A 16,396-nucleotide genomic window follows, 5' to 3' on the forward strand; every position below is an offset into this window, starting at 1 on the left:
GTGAATTAATCCCAATTAGTCTATCCTAACATCGATGATAAGTCAAAGGGGGCATAATTGATTCCAATCAATAAGTCCTCTAGTCAACACTAGTGGTTCACTTAGAGTCAAGGGAAACCAAGCCAATTAACAATCCTCACATAATGCGGAATGACATCCACAACTCAATTTCACACAAACACCCAATTTCTCAACTAAGAGTGTGAAAACTAAACATGCAAGAAATTAAACATCAAAGCAATTAAATTCAAAGGCAACTAAAATGCAAGGAAGGAAAGGAAAATTGAAATGCAAGAAACCTCTTGGCAAGTAACTGAGAGATAAGGTTACCTATTCTAACCATTCACCACAAACACATGATGATTATGAAGAGTTAATCCTACTTAGTCAACCCTACATCGAGGATAAGTCAAATATGCATAGTTGATTCCAATTCCTAAGTCCTAGTCAACACTATTAATGGGTCACTTAGAGTCAAGGAAAACCAAATCAACTAACTACTCTAATGTATCAAACAAGAATGAACATCAATGACTCAAGAGTCACCAAAGTCATCAATTCCAAGCCAAGAGTGGAGAAAAACTAAGTAAAAACTAAGCCAAGCATTTTATCAAACACTTGGTGTGCATGAAAAGAAAGCATGATAAAATGACAAGAAATAATAAAATCTACAACTACCAAAAGTAAGAAAATAATAACAACAATTAAAGGAAGCAAAAATTAACATGAAAACATAAATTGCATTAATTGAAAATTAAAATAACAAGAGTGTGCATAAACATAAAAAGTAACTAAAATGAGAAATTAACAAGATAAATTAAGGAAATTAAAACAAGAGAACAAAGAAAGGTAGAAGAAACTAGATGAAAACAAGAATTAAAAGTAGAAATTACAAGGAAATAAAACTAAAAATCCTAGGTTCTAGAGAGAAGGGGGAGCTTCTCTCTCTAGAAAATGAACTACATGATTAAAAACTAACCCTAATTGCTCCCCCCTTCACATGGAAGGAGGCCCTCTTTGATATAGCACTCAATCAGCCTCAGAAGGTCCGAAACCGGGCTCTGGAGGCCCGAAAATCGCCCCCAGCGATTTGCAATAAATGAGTCACACGCTGGGACTTGCTGTGCGTACGCACACTTGCTGATTTTCTTCTTATGTGTACACACAGAATGTTGTGCGCACGCACACATGACTGAGTGGTTCTTGTGCGTACGCATAGTAGGTTGTGCATATGCACACGCCAGTGTGTGCTTCTTGACGATTGGATTTCTATCGGTAAAGAAATTCACAAGAATATAATCGCGTTGTAAGTATAGATTCTAAACCAACAGAGAATCCTTTCGTACAAAAGTTTTGTTTGTCACTTAAGCAAACCCAATAAAAATAAATAACCGAAATATTCAAATCTTGGGTCGTCTTCTCAAGGAATTGCAAGGAAGTATGATTTATTATTGGTTATGGAAAAAGATATATTTTATTTTGGGTTTTTGAAATAAGGAACAAGTAATTTAGATGACAAGAAAAATAAATTAATAATTAAGAAAACTCTTGGCAAGGTATGAAAACTGGAATTTCTATCCTAATTATCCTTATCAAGTGTGATGAAATTGGGTTTTAATCCTGCTTGGTCAGCCTTTACTAAACAAAGGAAGGTCAAGTGGACTAATTAGCTTGATCCTCAAGTCCTAGTCAATCCTTATGGAAGGACTAGCTTTAGAGTGATCCAGATCAATCAATAATTCCAATTTCAATCAACAGCTGAGTTTGATAACTCAAGTGTCTCCAATTAATCAACCAAAGCTAAGAATGTAAAAAGCTAAATAAAATCATAGATCTAAAATATCTCAAATTGCATTAATAAAAGAAAATCAATCCAAACATAAAGAGTTCATAAACCAAATTGATAAATTAAGTAAAAGAAACATTGGACCTGAAAATTGAGAAGAAGAAATCCTAATTCCTTTAAGAGGAATCCTAATCTTAAATCCTAAGAGAGAGGAGAGAACCTCTCTCTCTAAAAACTACATCTAAAATTATAAAAAGTGAATTATGAAAGTTGTATTGTCAATTGTTGGATGTATTCCCCCACTTTATAGCCTCTAATATGTGTTTTCTGGGTCGAGAACTGGGTCAAAAACAGCCCAGAATTTGCTGGTTACAAATTCAAATACGCTGATTTTCGCAGATGCGATGCGTCCGCGTGATGCACGCATTCGCATCGTCTATCCTCCGGGAAACTATGGAAAATTATATATCAATTCAAAGTCCCGGATGTTAGCTTTTCAACGCAACTGGAACCGTCTCATTTGGACCTCTGTAGCTCAAGTTATTACCGTTTGAGTGCGAAGAGGTCAGGCTGGATAGCTCAGCAATTCCTTCAGTTTGTTGTATTCCTTCCATTTTTGCATGCTTCCTTTCCATCCTCCAAGCCATTCCTGCCCTGTAAACTCTGAAATCACTTAACGGACATATCACGCATCGAATAGTAATAAGAGAGGATTAATATTAGCAAATATAAGAACAAAGAAGCATGTTCTCAATCATATCACAAAGTTAGGAAGGGAAAATATAAAACCATGTAATTAGTATGAATAAGTGTGCAAATGCTTGATAAAAACCACTCAAATTAGCACAAGATAAACCATAAAATAGTGGTTTATCAATCTTTCCACACTTAAACATTAGCATGTCCTCATGTTAAGCTCAAGAGAACTAAAAGAGTGAAGGGGAATAGTAGAATGTATGAAATGCAACCAATCTATATGAATGCAACTATATGCAAAAATGATTCTACTTACTTGGTGAAAAGTAAATAAATCTTTCAAGAACAAATATGAACTGGATTTCACTAATTCAAATCACAAAATAAAGTACAAATAACTTACAAGAAGAAAATAGCTCACGAAAGCAGGGAACAAGGAATCAAGCATCGAACCCTCACTGGAAGTGTACATACTCTAACCGCTCAGGTGTTTGAGGTTCGATTCTCTCAATTCTCTACTAATCTTGCTTTATATGGCTTGCTCTTCATCTAACAATCAACAAAAATTTAATGCACAGATATACAAATCAATAGGTCTTTTAAGGGTTGTAATGGGGTCAAGGTAAAGGTAGGATTGTATTTGGCCAAGTGGACTAAAATCTGAATCCTTAATTAACTTAAACTTTCCACCTAACTTCGGACAATCCATATAATCATAACATAAAATCAATAACTACCCATTAACTGTGTTTACCACACATTCATGCATCCCAAATTTAGGTACAACTCATATGCATTGATATTATTACTTAACTTGGGGCATTTTGTTCCCTTTTTATTTTTATTTTTAATTTTAATTTTTTACTCTTTTTCTTTTCTTTTTCTTTTTCTCTTTTTTTTTTATTTTTCTTTTCTTAATCTATTTTTTTCTTTTTCAATGCATATGATTAAGGTATTGAATGCATAAACATGTTCTTAACATTTTTCACATTTTCACACAAAGTCTAACATACTCAATTCTCAAACCAAATGTTTCCAAACCCAATTTTCCCACACTTAAATAATAAGCACTCTCACTAGTCTAAGCTAACCAAAAATTCAAATTAAGGACATTATTGTTTTCCGCTTAGAGTTAATGATGTGCTAAAGTAAAGAATAAAAGGGATAAAATAGGCTCAAATTGGTTTGCAAAGGATAATGAAAGGTTAAGGCCATATGGGTATGTAAGCTTAGTGAAATAAGGTCTCAATCATATAAGTACATGCATACATCAAATAATGGAAATATAGAATTAAGCAAGACAAAGATAACAATTTTAGAGAGAAAAACACACACCAAAAATAAAATATTGGTTGATAAAATGTAACCAATCAAATAGGCTCAAAATCTCACGGATTTTGTGTGTTCGAGCTCTAAACCACATTCCAAAATAATATTTCTTCAAACAAGTTTCTCAAAAATTTTAATTCAAATTAGTGAAATGCTATAAAAGGTTTCTTGAAAAAGAAAATATTACTTCAACCAAGTGGTAAAATATGCACAAAATCAAACAAACATGCAAATGCAACAACTAATTTAACAAAGAAAATTTAAACATTGGTGTTGAGATAGGAAGGTACTAACCCACGGAGATCGGTATCGGCCTCCCTACACTTAAAGGTTGCACCATCCTCGGTGCATGCTAAGATGTACAAGTGGACGGGCTGTTCCAACTGATGCTTTTCTCCAAGGATTGTGTAGATGGATTTGTTTGTCTCTCTATTAAGAAGCTTTTCCTCTTTTTTCTTCTTCGGTGGCCAGCCTGAAAGAAGAGAAGAAGAAGAAAAGTAACCCAAAAATAAAGATAGAAAACAAATAAAATATGGGTGTTAATGCCAGATAGTAAGGGTCTCAATTACATGGTAGCTACAACATGTAGTGAGAAAACAATAGAAGCATACGGCATATCAATAGTGCAAGAATTGCAACAATGTGGAAGAGAGTGTGGGTAATGCAAGATAATATAAGTGCATATCAATACAAAAGAAATACCAGTATCATAAAAGATGAGCATTGACTTAAATAATATTACCCAACAGTGGAAAACAAGTCACTAAGCACAAAAAATAATTCAAGAAAAGATGCAACAGTTAAATAAGAAAATTTAACACCAACAAAAAAAATTAAAATGCAATGAATGAAAGTATGCAGATTAATTAAATAAAATAAAATAAAAGTGAAGAAGGGTGAGAGGTTAAAAGAATGAAGAAGAAGAAAGTAAGAAAGAAGGAAGAAAGAAGTAGAAAGGAGAGAAGAAAGAAGTAAGAATGTAGCAACGGGCAGCGATAGGAAAACTGAACTAGCCATGGGACACGTAAGCGTCGCCCACGCATACGCGTGGGTGGTCTTGGAAGCAATAGGACGCGCGCGCGTCAGGGACACGTATGCGTGGGTCACTTTGTGCCTCCAACGCAATTCCAGCTCAAGGGCAGCTCAACTCTCTGACTAAACACTATTGACGTCGATTTTTTTGGTCACGTGTGCGCGTGGCTGTCGCACACGCGTGGAGAACTGTTTTCGCAAATGAAGCGGATGCGTAAGGGACGCGTCCATCTGGATGCGTTGGTGCCAAAGGCACGCTTCCAGCCACGCTCCCGCGTGACTTTCTGTTCAATTTCCTTTCTTCGCTTATGCACCTATGACGCGGATGCGTCAGCGACGCTTACGCGTCGCGTGCATTTTATATATATATATATATATATATATATATATATATATATATATAATAATAATAATAATAATGTAGTATGCAAAATTGAATGCTAATATGGAGGTTATGAATAATTCCAGGTTCAATAGAATAAAACAAAACTTTAAAACAAACAAAACGAAATAAAATTAAAATTAAAAAGGAACTATCATACCATGGTGGGTTGTCTCTCACCTAGAACTTTTAGTTATTGTCCTTAAGTTGGACATTTTGGTGAGCTCCTTGTCATGGCGGCTTGTGCTTGAACTCATCTTGAAACTTTCACCAATGCTTGGACTTCCAATAAGCTCTATCAATACCAAGTAAATTCCTCAAGCTTTGATGGAGTTCTTCACAAGCTTTGAGCTCCCAAAATTGATCTTCATATATTCCTAGATCCCAAATCTTGTTTCTACACCCGTCTTCAAGTTGATCATCATTGTTCCATCCGGGTGGTAAGCAATTTGAATTCTTTAAGGAGTACCAAACTCTTCTTTTGGATCTAACCAAATTATCACCAGTTGAGTCCTTATATCTAACTCTGGAAATATCTACCTTGATGAGCCTGGATTTGCAACTCCAACCACTAAACATTTTTCTCTTACGCTTAATGCCACAAAGCTTCTTGAGTTGGCTGTCCGTTTCAAGAATACCGTACTCAAGTGGGATCGGAAAACGAAATGAGATAAGTTTTACCCACTCAAGTGAAGGAGTAGACGACAACCTAGGTGGAGAAGTCTCCAACGTTCTTGACAAAGCGTACTCAACTCCCGTCCTCCCTTTTCTAAGGATTTCCGCTTCCATATTATTCTCAGACTCAATCAGAGAAGAGTCTTCATATTCAAGGAGTTCATTTGTGGATGTAGATTTATTACTAGGAGGACTTGATGCATGATTCTCATCACCAAGGGAACTTACTTCTTGATCTATCCTATCCAAGTCTTCATAGGAATATGCCATGGAGGTTGTGCACTGGCCTTCTCGACATCAATTTCAATCTCATTGGAGGGGTACTCGACAATTCTAGATTCCCATGGAGGTTCAGCATCTCCTAAATCTTCAACCACTTCTTTCTCTGCAACTGTTATGGCTTCCTCCACTTGTTCCAATACAAAGCCATGTTTCTCATTGTCCACTAGAGTTTCTAGTGTCTTCTTCATGCTGCGCTCTTCTTTTGATTCTCCACATGTAGCCATGGGAGTACTTTGAGTACTCAGATGTTGGGGAGCTATATGATTTACTACCTCGATCAAGGCAGTCGTGAATTCTAGTACATCCCTTTTCATCTTTGCTTGCCCTTGAAGAAGACCACGAAGGATGTCATCCATTGGAGATTGGGGTGGATGTGAGGGTTCATTACTTGGGAGGAAGCGTTCATGATAAGAGGGTGGTTCATCACTCTCCATTTTTTTCACTTGTTGCACAGAACATTTTAATTCTGTGTTCTCAAGTTGAGATTCTTTAGCCATGAAAGCTTCGGGTGCTGTTCGGTTTATCGCTCGGTCCAGTTGACGCAGGGTTGCTTGAAATTGATCCATTATTTTCTTGAGACGATCCCTTGACTCTTGTTATGCTCGGATATCATAAGTAGGATCATAAGGCTCTTGGATTGATGGATATGGACGTGGTGGTCCTTGGGAGTAACTGGGTTGGAATTGGGATGGATCTATGTATGGCTTATATGGCTCATAGGGTGGTTGATATGGTGGATAAAGGTTAGAATCATGTGATAGTGTTTGGTAGTAGGGGACTTGTGAGTATAGTGGTCCAGAGTTGTGTTGAGGAGGCAGTTCATAATCATATGGTGGGCCTTGTTGGTAATTACAAGGGGGTCCACCATAACCATTGTCTTGGTGCGCATCATAGAATGGTTGTTGATAATGCCTTGGAGGTGGTTGTTGCCAAGGGGGTTGATCAAATTCTCGTGGCTCCTCCCATCTTTGATTGTTCCATCCATGGCTCAAGCTTTCATTGTAATCTTCTCTTCCTGTAACATGATTGTAACCAAACTCAGCCAAAGGGGTGAGAGTTCATAGTAGTAGGAGAAAATAAAAACAAAAACTAATAAAAAAAAATATTTTGAAAAAGATATGATTTTTTGAAACAAAGATAAGATAGAATTTTGAAAAAGATATGATTTTTGAAATTTAAAACTAAGATAAGATAAGATAAAAATTTTAAAATAAAAAATGAATTTTTTTTCGAAAAAATCAATTTAAAAGCAAATATTTACAATAACCCATAATAAGGCACACATTTGCAATTCCCCGGCAACAGCGCCATTTTAACGATCGGATTTCTATCGGAAAAGAAATTCACAAGAATATAATCACGTTGTAAGTATAGCTTCTAAACTAACAGAGAATCCTTTTGTACAAAAGTTTTGTTTGTCACTTAAGCAAACCCAATAAAAATAAATAACCAAAGTATTCAAACCTCGGGTCGTCTTCTCAAGGAATTGTAGGGAAGTATGATTTATTATTGGTTATGGAAAAAGATATATTTTATTTTGGGTTTTTGAAATAAAGAAAAAGTAATTTAGATGACAAGAAAAATAAATTAATAATTAAGAAAACTCTTGGCAAGGTAGGAATTCCTATCCTAGTTATCCTTATTAAGTGTGATGAAATTGGGTTTTAATCCCGCTTGGTCAGCCTTTACTAAACAAAGGAAGGTCAAGTGGACTAATTAGATTGATCATCAAGTCCTAGTCAATTCTTATGGAAGGAATAGCTTTAGAGTGATCCAGATCAATCAGTAATTCCAATTTCAATCAACAGCTGAGTTTGATAACTCAAGTGTCTCCAATTAATCAACCAAAGCTAAGAATGTAAAAAGCTAAATAAAATCATAGATATAAAATATCTCAAATTATATTAATAAAAGAAAATCAATCCAAAAATAAAGAGTTCATAAACCAAATTGAAAAATTAAGTAAAAGGAATATTGAACTTGAAAATTGAGAAGAAGAAATCCTAATTCCTTTAAGAGGAATCCTAATCCTAAATCCTAAGAAAGAGGAGAGAACATCTTTCTCTAAAAACTACATCTAAAATTATGAAAAGTGAATTATAAAAGTTGTATTGTCAATTGTTGGATGTATTTCCCCACTTTATAGCCTCTAATCTGTGTTTTCTGAGCCGAGAACTGGGTCAAAAACAGCCCAGAATTCGCTGGTTACAAATTCAAATACGCTGATTTTCGCAGATGCGATGCGTCCGCGTGATGCACGCATTCGCGTTGTCTATCCTTCCGGAAACTATGGCAAATTATATATCAATTCGAAGCCCCAAATGTTAAATTTCCAATGCAACTAAAACCGCTTCATTTGGACCTCTGTAGCTTAAGTTATTACTGTTTGAGTGCGAAGAGGTCAGGCTGGACAGCTCAGCAATTCCTTCAGTTTCTTGTTTCCCTTCCACTTTTGCATGCTTTCTTTCCATCCTCCAAGCCATTCCTGCCCTGTAAACTCTGAAATCACTTAACGCACATATCACGGCATCGAATAGTAATAAGAGAGGATTAATATTAGCAAATATAAAACCAAAGAAGCATGTTCTCAATCATATCACAAAGTTAGGAAGGGAAAATATAAAACTATGCAATTAGTATGAATAAGTGTGCAAAGGCTTGATAAAAAAACACTCAAATTAGCACAAGATAAACCATAAAATAGTGGTTTATTACCTCTCCTTTGATTTCTTTATGTTTTCTCCTAGTTCCATGCTTTTCTTCCACTCTTATCAAGCTATTCCAACCTATTACACCTGAAATCACTCATCAAAACTATGAAGGCATCGAATGGGATGAAAGTGGGATAAAATTGATTAAAGTAAGCACAAAATAGCATGTTTTTACAATTAAGCTCAATTTAGGGAGAGAATGCAAAAGTATGCTATTTGGATGAATAAATGTGGGTTTAAATGATGAAATCCATTCAAATCAATCCAAAATATATCGTAAAATATTGATTCATCAATTCCCCCATACTTAAACAATAGCATGTCCTCATGCTAAATATATACAAAGGAGAATGATCAAAGGGTAAGCAATTTATTCAATGCAACTAAGTACATGCAAGAAACTATACTAAATGCTCTCTATCTATATCTATACTATAATTCATCTGGAGTTTGGTTAAAACAAACAAAAGAATTCCAATCAATCCAAAGTAAATCCTTAGGGCTACGGTAAGAAAATATAACAGTATGACCAATGTCCAAAGATTTGATTTGAATTTTTCAAAAACTAACAAGCAACTTGCAAGAAGATACAATATAAGAAACAAGAACATAGAATTGAGCGATAGAACCCCTCACCGGAAGTGTTTACACTCTAATCGTTCAGTGTGTAGGGCTTAATCACTCAATTCTCCTTTAATCATGTTTCTCAAAGATTTGCAAGTCATCTAACAATCAACTAATATTTGATGCATGAATACAGATATCATGAGGGCTTTTGAGAGTTGTAATGGGGCTAGGGTAAAGGTAGGATTAATATAGTTAAGTGGGCTAATAGATTGGATCTTTGATTAGCTCAAGTGCCCCACCTAATCCTATGTCATCCTATGCACATAACAAAACAACCTAACTACCCATTTATCCCTTTTCTCATATTCACTCATGCATGCTTCTTTCCAATTCAACCACATATGCATCTCTATTTACATTATCATGTGTTTTTTCTTTTTCTTTTTTTATAAACAAAGTATGTACATCAAAATTTTTCTTTTATCATATAAGAGAGATGCATATGTTTTAAGAGTATGATGCATGAGTGTTTACCCATTTTTCCAAATTTTCCCAATGAATACCCAAAGTAACTTTCTACCAACGTTTTCCACAAATTTCTCCCACACTTGAATAACATACACTCAACCCAAGCTAATCAAAGATACAATTCATGGTCATAATTAGTTTTTCACTTAGGTTGAATGATGTGCTTAAAATGAGAACAATGGGAAATTAAAGGCTCAAAAACTGGTTAGCAATGGTAGATGCCAAGGGTTGGCCATATGGGTTAGTGAGTTCAATTTCAACAATGGCCTCAATCATACTAAATACAATTCAAAACATCAAACATAGGACATATAGACTAAAGCAAATCTAAGATCACAATCATAAAAGGAGTATATCCCACAAGAACAAAAATTGTGGTTGAAAATGTACAACCACACAATTAAGGCTCAAATCTCACTTGGTATTTGTTCAAGCTTTTTTCTATGTTCCATAAAAAGATGCTTCAAGCAAGTTCAAAAATAAGTTTTCAAATCCAATCAATGGAATGCCCAAAAAGAGATTTCTTGAAAATTCTTTGTTGTTTTACCAAACTTATTTACTCTACTAGGTAACATGCAAATATAACTATAAGTAAACTATAAGCAAGCTAAGATATATACAAGCAAACCAAAGTATAATGCAATAAAATAATAAACAAATATTCACAAAATAGCATAACTACTAAAAACTATAAAAAATAGTGCAAAGTGTTGAGAAAAGGAAATTTATGCCCCAAAAATTGCAGATCCTCCCCCACACTTAAAGGTTGCATGGTCCTCCGTACATCCTTTCAATTCGGGGGTGAAGAGATGCTTTAAGAGGCTCCACCTTCAGCTGGTGGACACCGGGACTTGGGGTTGCTATATAAACAAACATGAATTGAGGAAAAAGTCATATGAGTGTGGTATGATAAAAGACAATGTCTGTATTCTAAATGCGCACGGTTTAGAACACAACACATTGGTCGGGTAAAAATGATAACCACATAAGTAAAAGAAATAGCATGTTTCTCAACCAAGTGGCCTAGGTTGCAAGTAAAGCATAAGAAAGAGTAAATATGCAAATAACCCTAGGTAACCACAACTAAAGTGAATTGACTATAGTTGATATTGGTTATTGAAGTTGTGCAAGTGAAAGCTCAAAATTAACAGAAAATGGAACAATTAACAATAACCAATTCAATGATGAAAAGAGACTATTTATTCATCCTTAGGAAGAATGAAATAATCACATGTATAAGGTACTTGTTACAAAAAGTGACAAGTCTTGATAAGAATCAAGTCAAGTCGACTAAAAAAAATGCAAAGCACAAGGAATAAATACCTTTTTATGTGATTATATTCACTTAAAAGCCATGATGACTAAGTAGTTCAACTCAATTCACTAAAGTAAAAGCGCACAATTCATGATTAAGATGCAAACAAGGATATAGTCTAATGCATATGGTAGCTACAACATATGAATCAAACTCAAAATGCATTTAGGCAAACAAACAAAGACTTAATGCTCAGTGTACATATCCATCACAAATAAACCAAAATTTAAGAAAGAAGCAACCCAATCAAGAATCAATCAAACACTTGCAAGTTATTCAATTAGAAATAACTAAAGCAAACTCAATAAAATTACCAAAATGAAAAAGAGATGCAATGAAAACTAAGTAAAACAAGTAGAAAAGCAAGAGAAAAGCAAGAGAAGAAAGGGATATAGGGGGTGGAAGTGTGTTAGGGCTTAAGGAAAAGTGCAAACAAAATTTTACCCAAAACAGCACTTGTGCGTAGGGGTGTTCAAAACCAATCCAAATCGAACAAAACCGATGAACTGAACCAAAAAAACAAAAACCGAAATAATCGAAAAATTATGTTTTGCAGTTTTTTGTTCGGTTCGGTTCGATTTTTGGTTTTGGTTGAGAAAACCTGAACCAAACCAAACCGAACCGGTATATAATTAAAACATTTAAATTGCCCTAACCCTAATGAGCCTACCCAAAACACTGAAGCCCATTCATTCGCCTTCACCTCAGTGCCGCAGCCCTTAATACATTCCTTGCCCTACTCTGAACTCTCAACCCCTCGTCTTCCACTCTCCTCTACCATCCTCCAGAGTCCAGACTGCAGCAGCCGCGAAGGAGCCTTTCTCCCCCTTATCCCCTCCTTCTCCCTCTCCCTTTCTCGTACCCACTATCCCTCCGTCGTCTCCCACGCAGTGAAACAGCAGCAGTAGTGCAGCATGCACCAGCAGCCACCGACTCGTTGTGTCGACGTCCACGTATCAATATCCCCGCGTCACCCTCCGTGTAGCACAGCGCATCGCAGTCCAGCCACCGTGTCGTTTGTCACGCAAGTTTATTCTTGATTTTCTTTTTGAGCTTTCATTCTCTATCTGCCATTTTTTTCTTTTCTATTTTTGTTATAATTTTCTTCTTAATTATTGATTGGTATTTTTTATTTTAATTTTTTTTCTTGGTTCACTGCTATTATTAATTTTTTAATTTATTTTTCATTTTAATTTGTTTTCCAGTTCTTCAGTGCCTCGTCACCTCCGTCAGAGCATCTCCCTCTGTCGCAGCATCTCTATCATCCTCTGTAATGGAGCCTAAGCCTCAGAGTTTTTTTTGTTCTGATTTTTTTTAATTCTAGTTTAGTATTCTTATTGATTCTAATTTGGGATGAACACTTGGTTGGATTGTTCTTGATTCTATAGCTGAGTTGTTGATTCTAATTTTATTTTTTAATTTTGAATTTTTTTTCTATTTGATTTAGGGTAATTCTTGTTTAGGGTTGATTCTGAATTTCTTGTTTATTCAATGTTAATGCAAGAAAGGAAAAGTGAAAGAGGAAGAATTTGTGGAATTAGTGCACCACATGAAAATTTTTGGAATCAGTTTGATTGTATTTCTGATTTAGTTTGGTTCTATTTCTGATTCAGTCTCTTGCCTTTTTTTTTTGCTTCTTGATTTTTCTGAGTGAGGTTGCTTATTGTTCCATGTTCTGCTTCTGCTATTTTTACAAGATTGTTGATGATCTTAATTTGTTGTGTTTCTACTACTTTGTTAATGATTTGTTGTGTTTCTACTACTTTGTTCATCCATCAGTTATTTTTTATGTTTAGTTACAGATAAAATATTAACTACAGATCAAGATCTTTCTTCTTTTTAGTTTTGAAGTTCCCTCACTAGATTTTATATATATTGAAGAAACATAGCTTGCTTTCTCCGTTTTATTTCTTTTATTTTTTCCCTCTCTAGAGGTGTTTAGTAAAATTCTTTTCAATGTGTAAAGAAAAGTTATGTTCTTATTTGCAGCATGATCATGTGAATAACATACAGCATAAGTTACTATCATCATAGAAATTGAGTTTGATACTTTGATTCCAACTTGCTTTTTTGCATTCTCCTGATTATTTCAATTTGCGTCATAAGTTAAGCTTTCTGTATTATACATGATGATTGCTCTGTCTCAGAAACCATCTACATGAGCATGTTCCTTGGAGGTGAATCCTTGGAGTTTGAAATCATTGGATACAATAGCACAATGTGACTGGTTAGACAGCAATGTGACTCTCTTTGACATTTAATTTAACAAAGCTTTCAGATGAATGCTAATAAAATCCCTAGTCACAAAAATATAGTCAAATTTAGTTACATAAGTTTTATAATATGCTGCCTTAAGAACTGATTTGATTGTCAAGTGTTAAAGTGCAAAACCAAAAACTGAATTCATTGCTTTTAATTATTGGAAACTAAATTGTCAACCCTTGCAATGTATTAAAAAATGATAACTAATGTTCATAAAAAACCGAAAAAACTGAACCAAACCAAACCGATTTTAATTTGTTTGGTTTGGTTCGGATGGTCTCAATAAAAAAATCGAACCATACCGAACCGCAACTTAATTAAATGATTAGATCGGATGACTTTTCTCTCAAAAACTGAACCAAACCGCACTGCGAACACCCGTACGCACAGGCATGTGTGCGCACGCACACTAGGTGAAACAGGGAAGGTGTGTGCTCTGGACAGAAAGGGGATCAAGAGGTGTGTGTACGCACAAGTGTGTGGGCACGCACAGAACACTTTTTTTCTTTTTTTTTTACTTGGGGTAGGGTCATGTGTCTGTGCGCACACAGGTCCATGCGCACACACAAAAGCGAAAAGAGAAGGGGTTCACGCGCACAGGCTGTGCCAACGCTCCCAACAGAGATGTTGTAAGTTGGCATGCGGACGCACAAGTGTGTGCGCTCGCATAGGGTGTGCAGAAATAGGGGTGTGTGCGTACGCACATGAAGGTGCGCACGCACAGGTCAAGGAAAAACAAGGGAGTGCCCACGCACAAGCTGTGTTGGTGCTACGAATAGAGGGGATAACCATTAGTGTGCGTGCGCACAAGTTGGTGCGCACGCACAGAACGTAGAAAATAGAAGTTGGGTGCGCATGCATAGATGCCCTGTTTTCCAAAAAAAATTCTTCAAATTCTAAGGTACCAAACCTTAGTTCAATGAAAGCTCAACCCCAAAATATTCAAAAACCCATAAATTCATGATCCATATAGAAGATTAACCTATCTACTCAAAAAAATTAAACTAATCCTAAGCTAACTAAGACAAGCAAACATGCAATAAACTAAAATTATAAACAAAGAACGGGTAAGAAAGATGTTACCATGGTAGGGTGTTTAGAGTCCTTAAGTTGGACTTTATTGAGAAGCTCTTTGAAATCCACCCAAGCATGTATTCTCCAAGGCCTTTGAGATTTCAAAGCTTGTGCACCCACATCTTGTTGTGAATTCCTTTCATTCCATCTAGGTAACAAGCATTTGAGATTCCCAATTCCTATAACACAATAGGAACAAAGCTCACAATGCAATGGGTGAGAATTCATAGGATAAAAAGAAAATAAAAACCAAAGGTAATAACAACAAATAAAATGAACTCCTAAGACTAGCAAAAATAAGCAGTCAATTAAAAATAAACTATTTACATATTCACATATTAACATATTCACAATGTCCAAAAATGAGCAAGCAACATATGCACAATCAACCAAAAATAAGCTATTCACAATATTCACATATGCACAATAGCCAATAATATACACCATTGCAACTCCCTGGCAACGGCGCCAAATTTGATGAGAGAGTTTTTGTTAATCTAGAATCAATCAAAAACAAGAATCAATTCATTGGTAGCATAGTCTAAACCAACAAGGAACTGTCATAATCAAATGTTAAATTCAAAACACAAAATAAACCGGGAGTTTAAAGTCCCGGGTCGTCTTCCCTAGGAGTTGCAATTAAGTGTCATATTATTGGCTATGGGAGGAAAATGGGGGTTTGGATGATTGCAAGAGAGGCAAGGAATGTAAATAGCAAGAAAGTAAAACAAGCATGCAAGGAATCAAAAGAAAGTAGTTAAAAGCAATGAAAATGAAAATTAAATGATAAAAAATGACTCTTGGCAAGAAGTGGGTAATTAAGGATTCCTATCCTAGTTGTGGACCACAACCATGGTAATTGTATGTGAATTAATCCCAATTAGTCTATCCTAACATTAAGGATAAGTCAAAAAGGCATAATTGATTCCAATCCCTAAGTCCTCTAGTAAACACTAGTGGGTCACTTTGAGTCAAGGGAAACCAAACCAATTAACAATCCTCACACAATGCGAAGTGGACATCCACAACTCAATTTCATCCAATCACTCAATTTCTCAACCAAGAGTTTGAAAACTAAACATGCAAGAAATTAAACATCAAAGAAATTAAATTCAAAGGCAACTAAAATGCAAGGAAAGGAAAATTGAAATGCAAGAAACCTCTTGGAAAGTAATTGAAAGCTAAGGTTACCTATGCTAGCCATTGATCACAAACACATGATGATTATGAAGAGTTAATCCTATTTAGTCAACCCTACATCGAGGATAAGTCAAATAGGCATAGTTGATTCCAATCCCTAAGTCCTAGTCAACACTATTAACGGGTCACTTAGAGTCAAGGGGAACCAAATCAACTAACTACTATAATGTATCAAACAAGAATGGACATCAATGACTCAAGGGTCACCAAAATCATCAATTTCAAGCCAAGAGTGGAGAAAATCTAAGTAAAAACTAAGCTAAGCATTTTATCAAACACTTGGCGTGCATGAAAAGAAAGCATGATAAAATGACAAGAAATAATAAAATCTACAACTACCAAAAGAAATGAAATAATAACAACAATTCAAGGAAGCAAAAATTAACATGAAATCATAAATTGCATTAATTGAAAATTAAAATAACAAGAGTGTGCATAACCATGAAAGGTAACTAAAATGAGAAATTAACAAGATAAACTAAGGAAATTAAGACAAGAGAACAAAGAACGGTAGAAGAAACTAGATGAAAACAAGAATTAAAAGTAGAAATTATAAG

Source organism: Arachis hypogaea, chromosome 9 (assembly GCF_003086295.3).
Source record: "Arachis hypogaea cultivar Tifrunner chromosome 9, arahy.Tifrunner.gnm2.J5K5, whole genome shotgun sequence".
NCBI lineage: Eukaryota > Viridiplantae > Streptophyta > Magnoliopsida > Fabales > Fabaceae > Arachis > Arachis hypogaea.